The sequence below is a fragment of the Camelus dromedarius genome, unplaced genomic scaffold (genome assembly GCF_036321535.1).
Source record: "Camelus dromedarius isolate mCamDro1 unplaced genomic scaffold, mCamDro1.pat HAP1_SCAFFOLD_198, whole genome shotgun sequence".
Lineage (NCBI taxonomy): Eukaryota > Metazoa > Chordata > Mammalia > Artiodactyla > Camelidae > Camelus > Camelus dromedarius.
This window is the reverse complement of record NW_026989822.1, coordinates 604,364-626,735: the sequence shown is the minus strand read 5'-3', so window position 1 is coordinate 626,735 and position 22,372 is coordinate 604,364. Positions and strand designations below refer to the sequence as shown.

General features: G+C 37.8%; 1 long non-coding RNA gene across 1 annotated transcript in view; it reads right to left on the bottom strand.

Annotated features, from left to right (window-relative positions):
* The window catches only part of LOC135320857 (uncharacterized), a 34,382-nt gene extending 13,500 nt beyond the window's left edge, over nucleotides 1-20,882 (bottom strand). The window contains exons 1-2 of the long non-coding RNA XR_010380206.1: nucleotides 20,474-20,882; nucleotides 17,802-17,916 (exon numbers count right to left, since the gene is read on the bottom strand). This is a non-coding gene — a long non-coding RNA (uncharacterized LOC135320857). The remainder of the gene's footprint in view (nucleotides 1-17,801; nucleotides 17,917-20,473) is intronic.
* Between the last annotated feature and the right edge of the window lie 1,490 nt (nucleotides 20,883-22,372).

Below are 22,372 nucleotides of genomic sequence, written 5' to 3'. Positions count from 1 at the left end.
ATTCACAAAGGCAGACAAGTTAGTTGAGCCAGCTCAGCCTTTATTCCAACTTCCTAACCAAAAGGCTATGAGGTTGAAAATATATTTCTCAGACTCTTCTGCAGCGAGGGTTCCAGATGTGGCTTTAAAAATGCCCATCAGAGATTGAGATTTGCAAATATTAACTACTATATATAAAAATAGCTAAAAAAACTAAATTTCTTCTGTATAGCACAGGGAACTATATTTAATATCTTGTAATAACCTTTAATGAAAAAGAATATGAAAAGGAATTCATACGTATATACATGTATATGAATGACTGGAACATTGTGCTGTACATCAGAAATTGACACATTGTAACTGACTATACTTCAGTTAAAATATATATATACATATAAATATATATATATATAACGACCATCAGCAGCATCTGAGTGTCACTGAAAGCAGAAACCCAGATGAATGGAGGTAGAGGTGGTGGAGGAGCTACCTTATTTTGCTGGGGTGGATGCAGATGGCATGACAGAGATCTAGAAGGAATGGTCACAACAGCCACTCACTGATCTACAATTGAGTTAGGGTAACAACTTCCTGAAATCCTCCCCAACCCTCCTGATGAACCAGGTGTCTGACGTTTCTCTGGTAATCACTAGGAGCAGTCTGGAACTCAAAGGTAAAAATTAAAAACTGCAGTCAGGCTGTGAAGAGACTGGCAGGACGCATTGGACAAAAGTAGGTCAGAAACAACAAGGAATGGGGAGGGGATAGAACGTGTGCTGAGGACCCTGACTTCAGTGGTGGATTGACTGTGTTGAGGACTCTGAGTCAGTATTAGTAGATGGATTGGTGTGGACTAAAATGGTGGCCATTGTTCAGATAAGTGTGTGATTTGGACTATATTTATAAGAGGAGGGTTTTTTTTTCCACTTCAACATTGATCATTTCTAGGGAGCAGAAAAATACTCTGCCACACAACATCTAAGTGCAAAAGAGATGCTACGGGATGATGGTGGTATGAAAATTTTCAGTTCTTCAGTTCAAAGCTTTCCTTAATGAGGTTCACAGCAGTAGGTACTTAAAATAAAATAAGGTACTTAAAATAAAGACATCATCATATGTACATATCCTTAAAGCTACACATATGGAGCTATAAGTGGGCCTGAAATGTGTTCGGCATTCTAAAATCGGATGAAATAAAATCAGTAGATCAATATGCCTGTCAGCTCTATAAACATGATGTAGCTAATGATCACAGAAAGCAAGATCAGCTAGGAAATATGAGATTTGTCTTTTCCAGTGTCAAATTTAATATTTTTGCTTTACTTAAAAAGCATTTTTTTAATTAGGGCTGTCAGCATCCATTGGTATACGGGGTTCAGTAGATGTGATCAGATGTTCTAGACAGTGAATCAGAGCAAAGACTGAGGTTTAGACAGTAGCTAAATGTCTCATCTGTGTGAACAGCATCCACATACTGCTATACTGAAAATCCTTAAAAGTGGGAACTTCATTAAAGCAATGAAAAGAGAGGGAAAAAAATAGCCACAGACTAGTGGAAGTTTTGTAACATGTAAAAATGACAAAGGGCTGTTCCTGAGCATATTTTTGAAAACCCCTACACTTTAATAAGAAAAACAACAAACTGACAACAGGTTGCACACTGCTCCCTTTAGGAGAAGCCATGCAGATGGACTCTTATCTGAATGGGGCTGGAGCTGTAGAATTAGTTAGTCTTGCAAATAACTCAGTTAAAAACAAATGCAAATGGGATACACTTCTAGAATATCTGAGTAAATATCTTGGAAAATTTACTCCTCTATGAAACAACGACAATGGCAAAATTTGTCAAAATTAACCTCTGCAGAACTCTGGAAATTAAACAAAGGCTTCCAGCAATCCGGGGAGTGTTTATTTGAGAAAAAACAAAACAGCAAAATCTCCATAAAGATAGTGAGTCTTGTGGCATTGTAACTTGATGTACCCCCATCCCCGTATCCTCACCTAAATGGTGGCCTTTAAAAGCAACAGTCTCACAATCAAGGTAGGAGCAGAAGTGATTTGAAGTTACCCAAAAAATCCGTCCCCAGAGAGCTGTCAGTACTTGACCTATCTCAAACCCATGCTGTGCAAACAGCCTGTCACCAGAGTGTTTGTGGAAGACAATCAGCAGTGAGTATTTAACATTACAACTGCCTGAGGCAGTGGTACCAGTAGAGGCTAACTAGATGCTGACTAGGAAACTTAGAAGGCAAAATTGAGTAATGAGACGTTCTGGTAGGGTTAAAAAGATCCAAAAACTTCTGTGAACTGTAGAAGGCCGTACACATATGTGGCACATGGCAAAGAAAAATCTGAGAAAATCTTAAGCCTTCAACTCTGGCTGAACTTGAGATTCTGTCTAAGCAAGAACTAAAGACTATGGAAGAGCTGCAGACTGCCTGCCGGTGCTGAGGGCCTCCCTCAGCTCGCAGACACACAGCCACCTGGCAACAGCTCAAATGATTGGCTCCAGGCATTGAAAGAAATCACTGTCCATTTATTACAGTGATGACAACTAGGCTTTCTGCACACACACTGATCTCATGGCCATGCATGATAAAGAATACAGACTTTAAAGAATTTGTAAAGGAAAGTAACTAAATAAATATCTGCAGCTGCAATGACAATGGAAGCAATGATAAACCCTGGAGAAGAGGAAATTCTGGCTTTCAGATGAGCCACATTGTAATATTTTAAATGTCCAGTTTTCAACAGAAAATTACAAGATATACAAAGAAACAGAAAAGTTTGGCCATAACACAGGGGGAAAAGTAGTCAATAGAAACTCCCTGTGGAAACCCAGACACTGGACTTACTAGACAAAGACATAAATAAGCAATTACACATATGTTCAAAGAGCTAACAGAAACCATGCCTAAAGAATTAAATTATGTGAACATCTCATTTTACAGAGAATATCAATAGATAAAATTTATATTAAAAACCAACTAGAAATTCTAGTGATACAAATATAATGACTAAAATGGAAACTTCAATAAGAGGTTTCTCTGTAGATATGAACTTGTAGAAGAAAAAGTCAGTTAACTTAAAATTACTGAGATTATCCAGTCTGTGGAACAGAAAGAAAAAGGAATGAAAACATAATGAACACTGTGTCAGAGATAGGTGGGACACCATCAACAATACCTATACACACATAATGGGAGCGCCAGAAGGAAGGAGAGAAAAAAAAGGGTAGAAAAAATATATAAAGAAATAATGGCTGAAAACTTCCCAAATTTGATGAAAACATTAATTTGTACATCCCAGCAGCTTAACAAACTCCATATGGTATAAACGTAGAGACATTTAAAATCTGCACGTCAGACTCAGTGTGTCAAAAGACAAGAACAAAGAATCTTGACAGCAGAAAGAGAAAAGTGGCTCAACATATACAAAGGCTCCTCAGTAAGACAGTTGATCTCTCATCAAAAACCATGGAGGCCAGAAGCAGTGGGATGGTATCATCAAAGTGATAAAAGGAAAAGACTGTCACCAAGTATTTTATAGCCAGCAAAATGATTCTTCAAAAAAATTAAAGGAGAAATTAAGACACTCCTACAAAAACAAAATCTGAAAGAATCCATTGCTAGCAGGCCTGTTCTACAAGAAATATTAAGGATAGTCCAGCAGCTGTAAATGAAAGGACACTCACCTGAAAAATAAAGAGCACTAGTAGAGGTAACTACATGAGTAAAAAAATAAAACAGTATAAATAGAGTATTACATGTAAGTGTTTTCTTCTATTTGATGTAAAAGACAACTGCATAAAACAATACTTCTGAAACTGTGTAGATGCGCTTATAAATGCATAAAGGTATAATTTGTATGACAGTGACAGCATGAGGAGGGGGAGGGAAAAGATTGATACCAAAGCAAAGTTTTTGTGTACTATTGAAATTAAGTTGGCATTCATGTGAACTAGATTGCTTTAAAACAAGATGTTAATTATAATCTCCAGGGCAATGGAGGAGAAGGAGGAAGAGGAGGAGGAGGAGAAGAAAAAGATAAAATAAACAACAAATTAAAATGGTACACTTGAAAATGCCTACTTTGTACAAAAATTGTAGTAATAGAAGAATGGGGAAAAAAAGACATATAGAAAGAAGATAGAAATTGTAATTTCAACCTGATAAGAAATTACATTAATGTAAATGAATTAAACATTCTTATCAAAATACTAAAGGCAGAAATAAATGGAATAGAGAATAGATGAACAACAGAGAATAATCAACAAAAAGAAATGTTGGTTCTTTGAAAAGATCAACAAAATTGACGAATTTTTAGCTAGTACTGCAGAAAAAAAGAGAGAAGATTCAAATTACTAAAATGAGAAATGAAAGAAAGGATGACACTACTGCCATTACAAAAATAACAAGGAATATAAGGGAATACCATGAACAAATATGAAGCCAATAAATGAGATAATATAGATGAGATGGATAAATCTACAGAAGGACAGAAATGACTGAAGCTAATTCAAGAAGAAATAGAAAACTCAAATAATCCTACAATAAGTAGTGTCTGAAATAGTAATCCAAAACATTCCCACAAGGAAATGCTAGGCCCGTATGGCTTTGCTGGTGAATTCCATCAACTACTTAAAGAAAAAACAAAAACAAAACAAACAAACAAACAAAAATGCTTCACAAACTCGTCTAAAAATAAAGAGGTGGGCACACTTCCCAATTCATTCAATGAGACTAGTATCACACTGATACCAAAACCAGACAAAGGCATCACAAGAAAACTAAAGACTATCTCTTATGAAAATAAATGCAAAAATCCTCAACAGAATACAAGCAAATCCAATCCAGTAACATAAAAAATAGACCACAATTAAGTGGGATGTATCCAGCTATGCAAAGGCAGTTCAACATATAAAAGTCAATTCATGTAATATGCCATATTAATAGAAAAATGGATAAAAACTAGGAATAGAATAGAACGTCCTCAACTTGACAGACAACATCTATGAAAAACCTGGAGCAAAGATCATACATAATGGTGAAAGACTGAATTAATTCCTCCCAAAATCAACATTGTACTAGAGGTTCTAGTCAAAGCAACCACACAAAGAAAATAAAGCCTCTAGATTAGAAAGAAAGAAATAAAACTATTTCCATTCCAGAAGACATGATATTATATATTGAAATCACAAGGAAACCACAAAGAAAAAAAAGAGAGTGAGAGAAAAGAAAATAAAAATCCTATTAGAATTAATAACCAAGTCTGACCAAAATTGTAAGACACAAATCAATATATAGAAATGTAATTATATTTCTATACAACAGCAGTGAATAATCTAAAAATAAAATGAAGGAAACATTTTCATTTACAATAGCATCAAAAAGAATAAAATACTTAGGAATATTAAGAAAAATATGTGGAATACTGAGAAAAATGTCTGAAACTTGTATACAGAAAACTAAAATACTACTGATAGAAGTTAAAAATGACCTAAAATAAATGGAAAGCTCTTCTGTGTTCATGGATCAGAAGCCTTATTATTGTTAGGATGGCAATTGTCCTCAAAATGACCTATAGATTCCATGCAACTCTGGCTTTTTGGCAGAAATGAACAAACTAATACTAAAACTAATATGGAAATGCAACATACCCAGAATAGTCAAAACAATCTTGAAAAAGAACAAAGATTTGAAGTTTCCGAATTCAAAACTCACTAACAAAAGTGTAATCCATACCGTGTGGTACTTGCATAAAGGACAGACAAATAGATTGAGAGAAAAGAACTGAGAGTTCATAAACAAACTCTTACATGTAGCCAGTTAATTTTTGACAAAGGTGCCATGACAATCCAATGGGGAAAAAATAATCTTTACAAAAATGATGCTGGGACACCTGCACATACACCTGGAAAGAAAGAAAACTGAACTTTTATCTTAACACCATTTATGAAAATTAACTCAAAATAAATCACAGACCTGAAACTATAAACCTTTTAGAAAATGAACAATGAGAAAATCTTCAGGACTTTGGATGTCAAATACTTCTAAGATATGACACCAAAAGAACAAACAACAAAAGAAAATGAATCAAGTAAACAGGACTTCAGTAAAATTAAAAACTTCTGGGCTTCAAAGGACTTCATCAAGAAGTAAGAAGACAATCCAAAGAATGGGTGAAAATATTTCCAATATTTTCCCTGATAAGGGAATTTTATCCAGAATAGACAAAGAAGACTTAAAATGTGACAATACAAAGACAAATACAATTAAAATGGGCAAAGAGTTTGAATAGATGTTTCTCCAAAGAAGACATACAAATAGGAAATAAGCACATAAAAAGATGTTCAACATCAGTAGGCATTAGGGAAACGGAAATCAAAAGCACAATGACATGCCACTTCATACCAACTAGGATGACAAATATATATGATATATGATATATAAATATGTATCTATAAACCCAGTAATAAAAAGTGTTGATGAGGATGTGGAGAAACTGGACTCCTCATACATTACTACTGGAAATATAAAGTGGTGCAGTTACTTTAAAAACTACTTTAGTAATTCCTGAAAATTTTAAAAGTAGAATACATCCCAACAATTCCATTTTTTTATATATCCTCAAGAGAACTGAAAATATGTGTTCACACAAAAACTTGTCCATGAGCATTTACAGCAGAATTATTCATCATCAACTGATGGATGGATAAGCAATGTGGTGTATTTATAACAATGGCATATTATTTGAACACAAAAAGGAATTTGGGTACTGATATATGCTACACCATGGATGAGCCTTGACAATGTCACACTAAATGAAAGACGACAATCAAAAAAGGCAGCATACTGTATGGTTCTATTTATATTAAATGCCCAGAACAGGGAAATCCGTAGAGGCAGAAAGTAGACTGCTGGCTGCTAGGGGCTAAGGGAAAGGAAGGTTAGGGAGTGACTTACTAAAGGGTACTGGTTCCTTTTGGGGGTGATGGCTACACAACACTGAAATGTACTTAAAACCCTAATGCACACTTTCAAAGGCTGCATTTTATGGTATGTGAATTATATCTCCATAAAGCTGTTATTCTTGAAGCTGAGCCCACCTATGGAGCAACAGGCACAGCACTGGCTGCAGCATCTGGAGGGGGAGTGACCCACTTGCCCAGTGCAAAGGAGAGCAGCACCTGGCCCAGTGTTGGAGGGGTGCGATCTTCTTGCTAACAGACACTGTGAGCAGCACAGATGAGGGGGCCAACAGAGCAAGCTGAGTTCTTGAAACAGGGCGATGACACAAAGACCTCTCAATAAAACCATTAAGAGTGCAGTCTCTAGGAGAACACATCTTTGTATTTTAAATCTTTTTATATCTATTTTATTTTCTATTACCTTTTTAATCTTTACTTTTTAAACACTTCTATATGTTAACAGTTCTCATTTCATTTTCAATTCTCTTGGTTTTGATCTGTTATTGATTATTCACAGGTTTTAAATATTGTGTCTTGATTTTTTTCTTTTTATTAAGATTTTTAAAAGACATCTCAACTCAATTCCTATTCTGCTTCAACTTGCTTTTCTATTATTGATTATACACTGTTTTCAAACCTTTTTTCCTCCATTCTTTTAAAATTCTCTCTCTCTCTCTTGTTTTTAAGTTTTATTCCCGCATAGACTTTAGATAGATAAATAAATAAACTCCTTTAAGGACCACAATAGATAACTCATACTCCTTAAGCCACAGTGCCAGAGAGGTATGAGCAGTATGAAGAAGTAGATGAAGTACTCCCAATTAAAAGAGCAAGAGAAATCCCCTGAAAGAACGATCAATAAAATGGGCATTGATGGCCTACTAGATCAAGATTTCTAAAAAGAAGTGATCAAATTACAGAAGGAACTAAAAGAGATAGGTTTAGAGACATAAAATGTGTCAAAAACAATATAGAAGCTATAAAGAAAACCCAAGGAGAATTGGTAAGTTCATTGGCTGAAATGAGATCTGACCTAAAGGCTGTACAAAGCAGGCTAGATAATGCAGAGGAATGAATAAGTGACCTAGAAAACAGGACAACAGAAAGCACCCAATCAGAACAGCTAAGAGAAAAACAAATAAAAAACAATGAAAACAATATAAGGAACCTATAGGATAATATAATGCATGCCAATCTATGCATAATAGGGATTCCAGTAGGGGGAGATAGAACAAAGGGGATGGAAAAGGTATTTAAAGAAATCATGACTGAAAACTTCCCAAACCTAAAGAAGGAATCAGACACCCAAGTACAGGAGGCTCAGAGGTTCCCAAACAGGAAGAGCCCAAAGAGACCCACACCAAGATATATCATAATCAAGATGGCCAGACTGAAGGATAAAGAAATGATCCTAAAGGCAGCAAGAGAAAAACAAAGTGATTTACAAGAGAAGGCTCTCAGCTGATTTCTCTACAGAAACACTACAGGCCAGAAGGGGGTGGCAAGATATATTCAAAGTCCTGAATGAAAAAAAAAAAAAAAGATGCAGCCTAGGATACTTTCTCCAGCAAGGCTATCCTTTAGAATAGAAGGAGAGATAAAGAATTTCACAGAGAAGCAAAAACTAAACGACTTTAACAACACTAAACCCATGCTAAAAGAAATATTGAAAGGTCTACTCTAAATAGAAAAGAAACAGGATGCTACAGAAATGAGAACTCATAACTGGAAAGGTGAAAACTACCATGAATTATAAATACAATAAAAAAGAAATTGTAAAAGAAGACATCTAAATCATTGAGTGGGAGAGGGAAGCAAGAAAATATAGAGTATTTTTTTATTTCTTCTTTTTTTAAATGTTTTGTTCTCAGTAGGATGGTTTTGAGATTACATTACTATCTGTTTAGTGCACACAGTTACAGTAATTGGTTAACAGACTTACAAAAAAAGTGTAACCACAAGTCAAATACTTACAAGTGAGTCACAAAAACTAAATACAATCCAAGATAGTAAGAAGGAAAATTACCATACCACAAAAGGAAGAAGAAAGGAACAAAGAAGAAATACCAAATCAACTGCAAAAAAAGTTCCAAATAGCAATAAACACTCACCTATCATTAATTACTGTAAATGTTAATGGACTAAATGCTCCAGTCAAAAGACAGAGTGGCAGACTGGATAATAAATCAAGAACCTTCAATACACTGCATACAAGAGACACACTTTAGAGAGAAGGACACATATAGATTGAGAGTGAATGGATCAAAAAGGATATTCCATGCAAATGGAAACACCAAAAAAGCAGGTGTATCAGTACTGATTTCAGACAAAATAGACTTTAAAATGAGGGCCATAAAGAAAGATAAATAAAGACATTTTATAATGATTAAAGGAGCAATATAAGATGAGAATATTACAATCATTAATATATATGTACCCAATATGAGCACCTAAGTACATAAAACAACTATTAACAGAGAAAAAGGGGGAAATTGATGGGAATACAATCATTGTCAGAAATATTAACACCACATTAACATCACTAGACAGATCTTCCAGACAGAAAATAAATAAGGCAACAGAGAAATTAAATGATACAATAGAAAAATTAGATTTAGTGGATATTTTCAGAGCATTACAACCACCCAAAATAGGGTATACATTCTTTTCAAGTGCACGTGGAACATTTTCTAGGATTGATCATGTACTTGGTCACAAAAGAAGCCCCAACAATTTTAAGTAGATAGGAATTATCTCAAGCATCTTTACTGACCACAATGCCATCGAAACTAGAAGTCAACTACAGAGAAACAAAGGAGAAATAAAGGAAAGCATTGAGATTAAACAACATGCTATTAAAAAACCAATGGGTCAATGTTGAAATCAAAGTTGAAATTAAAGAATACCTTGAGAAAAATGAAAATGAAAACAAAACCACACAAAACTTATAGGATGCAATAAAAGCAGAGCTAAGAGGAAAGTTTAGGGTGATACAGGCCTTCCTCAAAAAAGGAGAACAGTATTAAATAAATGATCTAACCCACTAGTTAAAAGAACTAGAAACAGAAGAGCAAAAACACCCAAAAGTCAGCAAAAGGAAGAAAATAATAAAGATCAGGGAGGAAATAAATAAAATAAATATTAAAAAGAAATAGAGAAAATAATCAATCAAACCAAAAGCAATTTTTTTGAAAGAGTAAATAAAATCGACAAACCTCTGGGAAAACTCACAAAGAAGAAAAAAGAGAGAGCACAATTTTGCAAAATAAGAAAGGAAAATGGAGAAATTACAACAAATAACATAGAAATACAGAATATCATATGAGAATATCATGAAAAACTACATGAAAAAAATGGATAACCTAGAGGAGATGGACAAGTTTCTGGAAACATACAATCCACTAAGACTGAATCAAGAAGAAACTGACCACTTGAATAAACCGATCACTAGGAATGAAATTGAAATAAAAATAAAAAAACTTCCCTACAAATAAAAGTCCAGGACTGGACAGATTCACCAGGGAATTTTACCACACATACAAAGAAGAACTCATACCAGTCCTTCTCAAACTCTTCCAGAAGGTTGAAAAGAAGGAATATTCCCAAACTCATTCTATGATGCCACCATCACCCTGATAACAAAACTAAGCAAAGACACCACCAAAAAAAGAGAATTACAGACCAATATCACTGATGAACACTGATGCAATAAAGTCCTTACCAAAATACTAGCAAATAGAATCCTATAGCACATAAAAAAGATTATACATCATGCTCAAATGGGGTTCATCTCAGGGACACAAGTGTGGTTCAACATATGCAAATCAATCAATGTAATACTTCACATCGACAAGAGAAAGGACTAAAACCATATGATCATCTCAATAGATGCATAAAAGCTTTTGATAAAATTCAACACCCATTTATGATAAAAATTCTCACCAAAGTGGGTATTGAGGGAACATATCTCAACATCATAAAAGCTATATATGACAAACCTACAGCCAGCATAGCACTCAACGGTGAAAACCTCAAAAGCTTCCCACTAAAATCTGGGACAAGACAAGGATGCCCACTATCACCACTCCTATTCAACATAGTCTTGGAAGTCCTGGCCACAGCAATCAGGCAAGTAAGAGAAGTAAAAGTTATCTAAATTGGAAAAGAAGTGGTAAAAGTGTCACTATATGCAGATGACACGACACTATATATAGAAAACCCTAAAACACACAAAAACTACTAGAGCTGATCGAAGAATTTAGCAAGGTAGCAGGTTACAAGATTAATGTTCAAAATCAGTTGCATTTCTTTACAGTAATCATGAATCAACAGTAAAACAAAGTAAAGAAACAATCCCCTTTAAAATAGCACCCAAAGTAATAAAATATCTAGGAATAAATCTAACCACAGAGGTGAGAGAATTATACACAGAAAACTATAAACCATTGGTGAAGGAAATTAAAAAAGACTTTAAAAAATGGAAAGGTATCCCATGCTCTTGAATTGCAAGAATCAATATTGTTAAAATGGTCACACTGCCCAAGGCAATCTACACATTTAATGCAATCCCTTTCAAATTACCCCAGACATATTTCATAGAACTAGAACAAATCACAATAAAATTTATATGGAACCATCAAAGACATAGAATTTCCAGGGCATTACTGAAGAAAAAAAGAAAGAGGCTGGAGGACTAACTCTCCCAGATTTCAGACAATACTATAGAGTTACAGTCATCAAGACAGCATGGTATTGGTACAAAAACAGACATATAGACCAATGGAACAGAATAGAGAGCCCAGAAATGAACCCACAAACTTCTGGTCAACTAATCTTCGACAAAGGAGGCAAGAATATACAATGGAATAAATACAGTCTCTTCAGCAAGATAAACATGAGACAAGATACAATAAACCTCCTAGAAGAAAATACAGGCAAAATATCTGACATACATCTCAGAAATGTTCCCCTAGGGCAGTCTACCCAAGCAATAGAAATAAAAGCAAGAATAAACAAATGGGACCTAATGAAACTTACCAGCTTCTACACAGCAAAGGACACCATAAGTAAAACAAAAAGACAACCTACAGAATGGGAGAACATTTTTGCAAATGAAACTGACAAAGACTTGATCTCCAGAATATATAAGCAGCTCATATGACTTAATAAGAAACAACCAAATAACCCAATCCAAAAATGGGCAGAAGACCTAGAAAAGCAATTCTCCAAGGAAGACATACAAATGATCATTGGGCACATGAAAAAATGCTCAATATCACTAATTATCAGAGAAATGTAAATCAAAACTACAATGAGGTATCACCTCAAACCAATCAGAATGGCCATCATTCAAAAATCCACAAATGACAAACGCTAGAGAGGCTGTGGAGAAAGGGGTACCTCCTACACTTCTGGTGGGAATGCAGTTTGGTTCAGCCACTGTGGAAAACAGTATTGAGTTTCCTCAAAAGACTAGGAATAGACTTGCCATATGACCCAGGAATCCCGCTCCTGGCATGTATCCTGAAGGAACCCTACTTCAGAATGACACCTGCACCCCAATATTCATAGCAGCATTATTTACAATATCCAAGACATGGAGACAGCCTAAATGTCCATCAATGGATGACTGGCTAAAGAGGTGGTATATTTATACAATGGAATACTACTTGGCCATAAAAACTGACAATATAGGGCCATTTGCAGCAACACGGATGCTTCTGGAGGATGTCATTCTAAGTTAAGTAAGCACGGTAACAAGGAATAAAGTTACCTCCAGGTACAGTTATTTTGATTAAAATATCCATACAGAAAGCAAGTCACCCCCATGACTGCTGCCAGTAGGAGGATCTGAGTGTAATAGCCCAGCCAAGCAAATTAGATTCCGACCTTCTCTGTGCAGAATTTCCTGCAGAAAGACAGAAGGTAGTTTCAGAAGACACACATAATCACTCTGTATCTTCATCCTCATGTTAATTCCTTTTTTCTTTGTTTTTTGGGGGGGCATAATTAGGTTTATTTATTTGTTTTTTAAATGGAGGCATTGGGGATTGAACCCAGGACCTCATGCATGTTAGGCATGCACTCAACCACTGAGCTATACCCTCCCTCTATCATATTAATTTCTGATTCTAAATCAAGGGGGCTTTAAGTTTAAACCTCTGGCTCAATTCACACTTAAAACATATGCGTTTTCATAGCAGCCCCCAAATTCTACCGTGAAATAAGAAGTATTTTATGTATCATAGATGTACAGATCGCTGGTTCACCTGCTGAAGAGAGATAAATGAGAATAGAGCAAAGGAGGGGACGAGGCCGACTCCGGAGCAGATGCAGGGGATCATCACCACTCACTGGACAGTCTGACACATTCAACAAATCCCCCCAAATATCATTCTTAACAGGCTTGACACAAGTGGACATCAACAACTGGCTCAGTCATCTGCTCCTGCCTTATCTCGGTAATGTCCCTGGAGCAAATGCATCATAAACCACAGATAATAAGGAAATGGCTGATAATGATAACAACTTGGAGTGCAATGTCTCTCTGACAAAATATATATAAAACTCATTGTGGGAATGGGAGAGGGCAGGAGGGATGTGACTGAGGAAGATACTGCTCTGTATTCTTTGTATCTAGCACATCTGTTGTTCCTAGGTTTTAAAAACTCTTCAATGTTTCTCAGTTAATCTGGAGCAGATGGAACAGGCCAGGGAGGCAAGATTAGAAGAAAGGAAGCAGGGCACGGAGCAATGCCAGGCTGGTCCTGAAAGGGAGACAGACACAGACGGGCAGACACAGAGGGTTTAGGGATGAAGCGAAACAATGAGATGGCAGCTCAGTTGTGTCTTGCTGCTGCTGATACTTCCCTCAACTGGCTCACGGCTGACTCGGCAGTGCTGGGTAAAACCTGTGGCTTTCCTCAGCTCTGAGTTCTCTCGGAGTCTTCCGGCTCAGTCTGGAGCTGAGATGAGCTCCGTGGGCTTAGCCTAGGGGGGACTCAGCTCTGAGAACAGCCTGGAGCCCTGGGAAACTTTACACAGGTACCCCCTTGGGCTGGACCAGCGCTCACAGGGCTGCTGTGAGACCAGCTTCATCATCAGAGACCTGGGCGTGGACCATTCCATGGGGAACAGTGCTGAGCCCGATGCCAAATCAGATAGGAGGGACAAAGTGTGTTCATTCTCATGTGACTGGGCTTTGTGGCCTGGCTCACGGATGGCAGGCTCAGGATGGTGTCTGGCAGAGAAAACCCTGGCAATGGGCTTGAGATGTCTTGGATTCTTTCTTGTTAAGCTTTTTGTAATACATTCTTATCAACTATCCGTCCTGAAAATGCCACATTCAAAACTGAAAGAATGTTAGATGTTGCCTGTTCTAACTGGCCAATTGTAAACACACCCTGCTACAGTTAGAGAGCTGGGCAGGCAGCCTCTGCCTGGATTTTTACAGTGACGGGGAGTTCATTACTTCCACAGGTTACATGTTGGCAAGAAGGTCAGAAAGAATTTTTGAACCTTAAACAGATGTCTGCCTCCTAATCCTTGCTGAAAGGCTAGGAATAATGAGGATCCCTTCAAATGTATTTTGTCTGATTCTTATATCTCTCTGTCAAAAACACCCCAATTCTTAACATCAATTTTTCAAAATTCAGCTTTGATTTCTTTTTATCAAAGTTACACCATATATTCATTAAAGAGTCAAACAGTTCTCGAACACTGATTGTAAAAAGGAGCAGTTCCCAACAACCGCCCCATTTCCTGGCCAGAAGCAACCACGTTCAGCTCCTACTGCTGACTCTTGGAATAATTACTCCCGTTCTCTGACTAATATCCTTGTAACACAGCCTACTGACTTTTTCAGCTTTATGTATCACCTATTTAACTATTTTGGAAAATGAGGATTAAGCTCTCTTTCAATCCCCATCTCATCTACATCCCAAAGCTTCATTCTTCCAACCTTTTGATACAATTACATTATAATTTTGATCAGCTCAGTATCCTTGCTTTACATTATTAGGACTCTGTACAGACTGTTCACAGCTGTAGCAAGTTGTCTGCTAGGCTTACTTTTTTCCTCCCTACTTTGTTTTTCCTGGAGTTAATAATTGTCTTGGTGGTTCATAGCTTAGATTTCTGTGCACTTAACAATTCAACCCCAGGCCTTCCCCTAATGAATAACTTTCTCAATACTTCCCAATACATTGTCTACAAATTTCATCTCCTTGAATAAATCTCTTCAGATCTCTTTCAATCTGTATTAACGACATTCTAGTCTTGTCACAGAGCTCAAGGGGCCACTAGTGGGAAGCAACAAAGGGAACACATGGACCAGGAGCAGGGAACAGATCAACATATTTTCCTTAGCAAAACATACTTAAAATAGTGGGAAAATTGTTTTCTTTACAAAAACACTCACAAACCCCAAAAGCCCATAAAGAATGATTAAAGAGCCATCAAACCCATTGCCCTGCCATCAAATACTGTATAAGAAAACAAAAATAACACAAGGAAAATATCATATAAATATAAATCTTAAGGGAGATGGGATACACTCAGTGGCAGAGTGTGTGCTCAGCATGCATAAGGTCCTAGATTCGATCTTCAGTACCTTCATTAGAAAAAAAAAATTTAAAAAGAAAAGAAAAATGTATCAACTTTAAATATTTACATATGTACAATCATCCTCTTTTAAAACTGCGTTCTACAGGATAACCCGGGTTAATGAGAAAGTGCCTCTTCATGACTGTGATCCTGCTGATAATTGAGGGAGGAAATTAGAGTATGACCACATGAAATAAAATCCCTTATGAAATAATGATCCCAGGTGACAATCATTATTGGCTGCTGTCATCACAAAAAAGAGAGTCAACTGGACATTTTGTACCTTATGCTAGGAGTACAAAACTTCACATAACAAGTATTCTTGCACAAAGTTGAACCTCAAGCAGATCAAGCTTTTAGGGGAGGATCAAATCACTTAGCTAAAGCAAATACATAGGATGGAGAAACGAGTCTTACACCACAGGAGAGAATGAAATCAGCCAGTCAGGAAATAGAGAAACCCCTCAGGAATTTCAAGGAAAATGAGAAACAGGAAAATTATAGATTAGAACCCACTTGAGAGATATGCTAGCGGCAATTTCTGAACCTAGTCTGGATCCTGATTTCAACCCCAAAACTACTTAAAAGTGTATTTTTGTGACAATCAGGGAATTACTTTGTAACCCTAAATAAAAAAGGAATATTCCAATTGTATTTGAAAGAGACCATGTCATTTCACTAATGAAAGGTTAAGCTATGTAGGATTGTCTTCAAAATGATCCCGTAGTGGGGGAGGGTGGAGGTGGAAATGAAAGATGCAACAACAGTGACTCTGAGTTTATAATTCTGGAGCTGGGTGACTGATACAGGCAGGCTGGCTGTGCTGTTCTCTCTACTTCTGTACATGTTTGACTCTTTCCATAAAATGTGAAACAAACAAAAAGACTTCCGTGTTTTAAAACCCTCTTTGAAGGTTAAGATGTTTGCCCAAGTAGGTGGGCACTTGCATGGGGCACTGAGATTAGAAAGAACAGACACCTGGCTCCAGGCCAACCTGGGGCTACCTTGACCCTCCTCTTCTCCTCACCATCCACAGCCAGCCCATAACTGCATCCTGTCAGCCCCAGTCCCCAAACGCATTCCTCCCTGGCTCCCACCATCTCTCATCTGGCCCACTCCAAGAGCCTCCGACCAGGCCTCCCTGCTTCCTGGGTCCCTGCCATTCATTCTCCACATTATCTTTGCAAAATGTGAGAGAAAATTACCTTAGTGCTTAAACTATCATGACTGCTTCTCACTGCACTTAGAGTCTACACTACTTTCCGTGCTCCTGATGCCCTTCTAAACCTCGCGTCTCATCACTCTCACCAGCGCTGGCTCCAGTATCTCCTCAAACCTGCTGAGCACATTTGTGCCTCGGGGCAATGGACAAGCTGCCTCTATTCCTGGGGTGACTTATCCCAGATCCTCAAAGTCCAGCCTCCTTATCACCATCTCAGCTCACATGTAACCTACTCAAAGATCGCTTTCTTGACACACTTCCCCCCAAGTCTCCCATCTCAATACTGTATTATTTCCTTCATTTCAATCTGAAATTGTTTCCTTATTAGCCCGATTATTTTTGTTTGCTCAGTTTTCCTTGGCCTCCCTCCTCCCAGCAGCCTTGCACAAACAGCATAAGCTCCCGGGGAGCAGCCGGCACTGATGCTCTGAGAATACACATGCTGAGCGTGACATTACAGTCACGTGGTGTAGTGAAACGGTGTCGAACAGCAGATACAGCTAAGCAGTGAGAATACTTCTCTTATTTTATAATTTAAGTGAAACCTAACATTTACTCCTGTTTAATGAAGAATTTGGTAGGTCTTTGTTCCCAGTTCCTGGACGGCAACCCCTAAAGCCTTGAAATTTCCCAAGATAGGAGTGTCTTTACTATTCATGGTGGACCCTTGGATGGCTTGTGTTCATGAGATGACTCAGGATGGGGACTGGCCAGCCAGAGACACCAACCATGTGATTAGAGGAGTGGGGCTTTGAGCTTTGTGACAAGTGACTGACCATCAGGAGAGGTAGGGGCTCAAATGTTAGGGCTTTGACTTACAGTTAGTGTTTGGGGTAGCCATGTCAGTAGTGACCCAATAAATCATGTCTTTGTAATAAAGCCTCCAGTAAAAACTTGGGGCAACAAAGCTCAGAGCTCCTGTGAGCTTCCTGGTTGGTAACACTCTTGGAGGACTGTCACACTCAGAAGCCATGAGGGCAACCCTGAGCCCTTCCCACTGGAGTGCTCTCCACAACAGCTCACCTGATGAGATCTAAGGGCTGCTTCTTGTCTATGCTTCGAGGAGGAGCACATTCCCTGTACAGAAGGCCCTGTTCGCTGGAGCAGCTGAGGTCCTCTGATGGAGGCTGAAGTTGCACTGGGAAGCAGAAGCAAACAGGTGAGCATCACTGTCACCACGTGTTCACATGTTCTGCTAATAAAATGTGGTGCTAACACTTTGTGGTCATTTGTAAATAAGGGGCCCTCCTTTGCCAGAAGGGATGGAGGTACCATATAATTTTTCATAATTCTCACTGAGGATTAATACTAACCCCTTGAGGGTCATTTGCATACGTGGCTGGAAAGGAACACTTGGATGTTACAGTCCTGGGACCACCGTGGGTACCTGGTGAGGGCCTTGCAGATGCTTAATGTCCTACAACCGGGCCAGTCTTCCACAGCAAAAAAAACTAGGCCACCCAAGTGCCCAAACTGCTTCAGTGGAGGCAGCAGCCCCCTCCTTGGACACCCAGAGGAACCTGGAGTCTGGCTGTTTAGGGGCAGGGTCAATTCCAAAACCCAGGCTTTTTTGTCCCCACAATTCAGTAGTTATTCGGTGACAGCACATGGAATATAAACAATAAAGAAACTTGACATGATGTTATATATTTAGCTTACTCAAGAAACAAAATTTAAATCCAGTCATTCTCCTTCCCACCTGACCTACTTTCCTTTCTCCTGTACTAGAACTAGATTATTACCCACCCAGCCTTAGCATGGGTCCTGACTCCACTTACCTCCCTCCCAAACACCACATGAGATGATTCCTCAGCCTGGATGTGGAACCAGCAATTACAACAGGCTTTAGTGGAAAAGAAATGGTTGTGTGCAGATGCCAACTAAACACTGTAGAATCCTGGTGTCCCACATTAGTAATCATGACAGCTGTTTGCAAGTGTCCCCAAAGTTCATTTCAGACTCTCACTGCTAATTTTGCTGGGATATAAATATAAAACATGTGGACTGCTGGGCTGGACTGCTATGCTGAGTCTCTGATCCAGGAAGCTCAGTGTCTGCTCCCTGCAACCAGCTACCTGTTCTGTTCATGCATGTGCATCAAGCAGCTGTTTAGTGTCCATTTTAATATCTTAGACAGTGCATTTCAGTATGGTCTTCATCCACAAATACGTGTACCACACAGTAGTAATGATCAATCTCAGTCTTTGCTTTCTTTTGTCTTAGAGAGTCAGATAAACGGATAGCAAGGTAACAAAGTCATAGAGCGCTATAATATAGTATTTCCTTTATTTCAATGACAGGATTTATTTAAAGAGCTTAGATATAACATCTTTGCATTTATGGCATCATTTAGCGTCTGAAGCTCTTACATTTTACAAACTTCATTTCATGCGAGATGTTGTCAGTTAGAGAAGTGCTTCTGAATTTGAGGGGTTGCTGTCATCTCAGATGGAGTCCCTAAAAAATGTCAAAACTCTGCAGTATTGTCATCATGACAAGAACTCAGACAGATGAAATTTGGAAAGCCCTGTGATTTACTAGTGCACAGACAGAAAATGGTATTTCAGAGGGAAAAAGCCTGAATTACAGAAAATGATAAATGAAATGGTCTAACATGCATTTCCCTTACAAAGAACTAATACTTCTTTGGTTGATAATAACATCTGTCAGTAATTATGAAAAGAGCTGGCAGATGCATAGTACTTACTATTAGCCAGGGCTGTTCTAAAATTCAAGCAGATTCATTAATCCCCATAGCATCTCTACGAGGTGGGTACTATTATTTTCCCCATTTTATTGATGAGGAACTTGATAAACACAGAGGCTAAATGACTTTTACAAGGTAGACAGTGAGAAACCAGCACAAGTGTTCCAGCCTGAGTCTACGCTCTTGGCCACTTCTACCTTTTTTTTTTTTTTTTTTTGGTGGCAGTGAGATAATAAGGCAATTCTGGTGGGGGGTGGGGAGGTAATTAGGGTTATTTGTCTACTTTAGAGGAGGTGTTGGGGGCTGAACCCAGGACTTTATGCGTGCTAAGCATGCGCCCCATCACTTGAGCTGTACCCTCACCTCTCGAGTCTATGCTCTTAGCTGCTAATCCACACTGCCCCACATGGTAACTCTGGGAGAACTACAGCTCATTCATTCACTCACTTGTTAAACTCAGCCTTCCTGTTGCCTGGGATTCAGCAGTGAACAAGACAACATGGTTCCTGCCCTAAATGGGCTTGTTGACTCCTGACATATTATCTTCATTTTACCCAGGAAGAAACAAGGTCAAGAAGACTCACCTTTTCCTGTTAACACCGGAGGATACATGAAGTGCTTTATTTCATTTCTGCCATTTGACTTACACCATGGGAAGGGAAAGCTGCCTTGCAGATCCCGGAGCTCACAAGCCTGTTAATCCTGAATTTTTTTTTAAAACTGTCCCTTACTTGATACTTGATCTGAGAAAGGATGAAGTAAACCTAAATAGATTCTAAGAGAGCGTGTGGTTTATACAGGGTAAATAACCAGCCACTGTTTACTATCCTAACAGGAATCTGCAGGCATATTTCTTTTCTTTCTCTTTTTTCCTTTTTATGGGCAGCTTTTAAAAACCAAACCAAACCAACAAAACCAAATCACTTATAATTCAACAGCAGGTTCTAAATCACCCCCAAGACAGCAGCTAAACTCGGTTTAGACTTACAGTGCGGCTCCTGGTGGTTGGATTGATGAATGTATCTCTATCCTGAATATAAAAGTCGTTCACGCAGCTCTTCTCAAATAGGGCAATGAAAAACTCTTGTTCCGGTTGTTGACACTTTCATCCACTTGGAGGACTTTCATAAAACAGCTGAAGGTATCAAAGGCTGAGGACAGGGTTTTCAGATGATTGGGATTCAGAGGCAATTTTATGTACAGTATCTCAGCTTATGTACAGAGCACCTCCCACAGGGTGTGTACTTTTGCAAATACAAGCTTGTCATCCAAAACCTATATTGGGAGAATGAAAACACAAACCAGGAAACTATTTTCACATTTTTAGTACACAGATTTTTCTTACATTGCTGGTAGTTAAAGCACTTGTGCAAACACACACAGATATGACACTGGTAAAAGTGAAGATATAATAAAAATAGATTTGCAAACCATCATACATTTTTGCCTTAAAGTTAATTTCTTTGTTGAAATTACTGAAAAGTTATTTAAAATCCTTACAATTCGTTCATAAAATAACCAATGTTTTAGATGAAGAAAAGTAAACTTGTTAACTTTTAGTCCAAATTAATAACTAAAAATAGAAACACGAAAAAATTCTTTGCAGGGGCATTGTAATGACAAATTTTTAAATTTCTTAAACCTAGGACTATTTACATATCTGTTCAATATAATGTTAAACAGCCATTAAAAGGGATTTAAAAGAATTATATTTATTGATATGGAATATATAATAAAAGGAAAAAGAAAAAAAATGTGAAATAATAATTTTCATTTTTGGAAGGGAAAAATATCTACATTTGAACAAAAAAATTGTTTAGAAGGATTTTAAGATTCTTTATGTATAACTAAGGTACAGATGATTTTTAATTCCACTGTTTTTAATTCCATTGGATTTTAATTCCAATGTTCTTTCATTTTCAATTTTGGGGGAAATTTTTATAATAAAAAAACTTTAAAATTGTTCTTGCATAAATACATTAATAGATATATTTATGACTACATTCTCTGGCTATTAAAAAAGATCTCCTAGCTTTGGATCTGAAACATACATTCCATAATGCAGATTCTGACTGACTCGCCTCCCAGTCCAGAGCGAAGGCACGGCGAGGGTGATATGTTTCAAATATCATTCCAGGGAACATGCAGGCTCCCAGCCAACGGCTGCAAAGGGACTGACACTGATCTGCTTGCTCCCAGCTGCAGACCATCACAGATGAGTTTAGATTCATAGGCTCAAGTTTTCTCTGTCAAAAGAAATCAGAAAATGTTAGGCTTTTACTTTCACCAAGGGAACAAGAAGTTGTTTGATTTTCTTTTATAAAAAAAAAAAAAAAACAACAAACCAATTTGAACCTGAAGAAAAGACACTTGCTCAAAATACCACAGTAGCAATGAAGGTGCTCTGGCTGGCAGGGACTTGTTGGATTCCTGTGAGTGCTGGACTCCTCACATGGAATTCCCTTGGCACTCCAGAAGGCCTGTGGTTGTCCCCATGGGTTTGTGGCCATATGTGGTGCACAAAAGTCTCTGGATTTGCCACAATTTCAAAGCCTTTTTTGGCTTATGAACGGCTTTGCACTCAAATGGAGTTTTCTTGAGTCCACTCACTGATGTCATTCACCAGAGTTATAGTCCAGATCTGACATTCTAGACTCTTAAAATCTTGCAGACATTCAAATGGTTCAGGTTTGGATGTGTATTCACCTCTGCAGGCCTGGACCAAATTCGATAAAGCCACCCGGACAAGTTCAGCAAAATGCAAAGACATTTTTCTTTCTGCAAGACTGAAATGTCTGTGAAGCTATAAAAACTTCTGCATCTACAAAAATAGGGAACCAACTCATCAATAACATATCTATCCATAATGCATGGACATTTGAAAAAA